The sequence below is a fragment of the Lolium perenne genome, chromosome 4 (genome assembly GCF_019359855.2).
Source record: "Lolium perenne isolate Kyuss_39 chromosome 4, Kyuss_2.0, whole genome shotgun sequence".
Classification (NCBI taxonomy): domain Eukaryota; kingdom Viridiplantae; phylum Streptophyta; class Magnoliopsida; order Poales; family Poaceae; genus Lolium; species Lolium perenne.
Genome location: NC_067247.2, coordinates 127,153,586 through 127,155,880, shown reverse-complemented (window position 1 = coordinate 127,155,880; position 2,295 = coordinate 127,153,586). Strand labels below are relative to the sequence as shown.

General features: G+C 47.2%; 1 long non-coding RNA gene across 1 annotated transcript; it reads left to right on the top strand.

Moving 5' to 3' along the window:
* Positions 1 to 1,160: 1,160 nt before the first annotated feature.
* LOC127347167 (uncharacterized) lies at positions 1,161 to 1,928 on the top strand. Its single transcript, XR_011744423.1, has 3 exons — positions 1,161 to 1,442; positions 1,525 to 1,698; positions 1,793 to 1,928. It is a non-coding gene; the product is annotated as an uncharacterized lncRNA (long non-coding RNA).
* Positions 1,929 to 2,295: the final 367 nt, after the last annotated feature.

Here is a 2,295-nt window from a genome sequence, read left to right as displayed (position 1 = left end):
ATAATGTCAGGCTCAGTCACCCAACCTCAAGCTAATCCGCAGATAGAAGAAGTTGCATTCGATGCTACCGGCCAGGGATCTCAGCGGAAAAGCAGCGTGGCTTCCACGGAGCTGCCGGGTAATGATGCAGATGTGGATCCACATATGGCTCCTCCCTCCCCTGTGGATCCGCATATGGCTGCTCCCTCCCCTGTGGATCCGCAGATGGCTCCTCGCTACCCTGTGGATTATATCACAGAGTCGACACCTTGTGAGCTACATTTCAAAACGATGGGCTACTTAACGCTCAAGGCGGCGATCGGCTATGTCTTACCGCCAGTACCTGATCAAAGATACCACTTCAAACCGGTTCCACATGGCTACGCTGTTGCCGGGGTGGATCAAGTTATGGATGGGTATGGGCCGCTGAGGCTTGACCACCCTGCCGGTGAAGGGGATTTGCTAGAGCTGGGAGAAGCCAAGAACACTACAGTTCTATGGCGAAAGGAATTCATTGTGATTCCGGGTTGGAAGGCGCCAACAAGGTATCCACCGAGCCAGCATTCTCCACCGATGCAGCCGTCTCCGGTGCGTCAGCCTTCTCCGCCGGCGCGTCAGCCTTCTCCGCCGGCGCGTGAGCCTTCTCCGCCGCCGCGTGAGCCTTCTCCGCCGCCGCAGGCCTCCACTCATTCTAAGAGCAAAAAGCGGACCGCTACGGCAATGAGTCGTAACCGATCACCGAAACGCAAACAAGAGCCCCTCCCAAGAGTGCCTAAGGTTCCTCCCAAGAGACCTTATGACTATACAGTTGAGGAAAATGCCAAGATCGCAAAGGAACAATACATGAAATCCATGTTTGGCAAGAAAAAGCCCCAGCCTGAGCCCGAGCCAGCTATATCCAAGGAAAAGAAGTTGAAACTGCTGAAGAACCTTCATCAACCTGAGCCAAGTCTTTCATCGAACTATGACCGGTCTATTCGCAAGTCAAATGTGGTAGCAAAAGAGCGGTGGAAAAAAAGTAAGGAAGAAGGGAAACAAGTTCCCCAACTTGGAACCCAGAAAAACTCGTGCCCCCCGCTCAATGTGTATCCCAATATCATAGACTGCATTGATCCGACGTTGGTAGCACTATACAAAGACGAGGCAGATGTGAACAATATGAGTATTCCCGAGTACTTAAGCCGCCTCGAATTCATTCAGACGGATGATGTCCAAATAGCATACCAGTACAAGTACGGGCAATCTCTGGTCAGAGCTGAGGAGTTGCCTAATCTATCGACACAACTGCGAAGACTGCATAATTGGTACTTGGATGCATGTAAGGACGGTCAGAACTGGATCATGGTGGCAATCAAAGATGAGCACTACGGGCGAACTGACGTGATGAACATCGAATTTTGTGAATTATTTCAGTTATTCAATCAAGACGCCCTCGACAAATCTCTGCTCAGTGCCTACTGTCTGTAAGTATTATTTATGTAATTAAGTCTCTACCGCGGCTCGTCCATTGCATGCATATAACTATACTCTCACTATATTATGCAGAATGAAGATCCGTGAATGCCGCAAGGGGCAAATCTATGATCTTGGGTTCATTGACCCATATACCGTGAATGGGTATACTGTCGACAACTCTCCCAAGGACACGGAGAATAACTTGGTATATGCCTTAAGGAAAAACTCATACAAAAGGGCAATACTATTTCCTTACAACTTCGCGTGAGTGTTACTGTCTTCACACATTAAATCTTTTTCGCTTACTCCATGTGTTAAGTGTAATTGATGAGTTATGCATATATATATGTGTCCGCAGGTTTCACTATATCCTGCTAGTCATTGAACCCGACACCGGAGTAGTAGAAGTCATGGACTCGAAGAGTAAACCCCTTGAGGCGTGGGGGGACATGGCTGATATCCTCCAGAAGGCTTGGACACGGTTCGCGAACAAGTCTCCGGGTTTACAGAATAAAGAGCTTTGAATAAAACCTGTACGGGTAAGTACTAGCTAGGCCGCGCATCTCTTTGATTCTAGTTTCAATACCATTATTATCATCCTTGATTATTATTTTGATTGAACTTTTTTCTCGTAAAGTGCTTGAGGCAAGAGGACGGGAATAATTTATGCGGGTTCTACGTTTGCGAGTTCATTCGCCAGAATACCCACCATATGACCAAAATTTTGGAACAACTTGATGTACGTAAACAACATTCATAACTTTATTTTATCACCTTGTGTTTCATTCACATACACATATATATATACTGACCACCGTACCTTCTTGAAATTATTAGATCCAACGGTTGCGGGACGGTCTT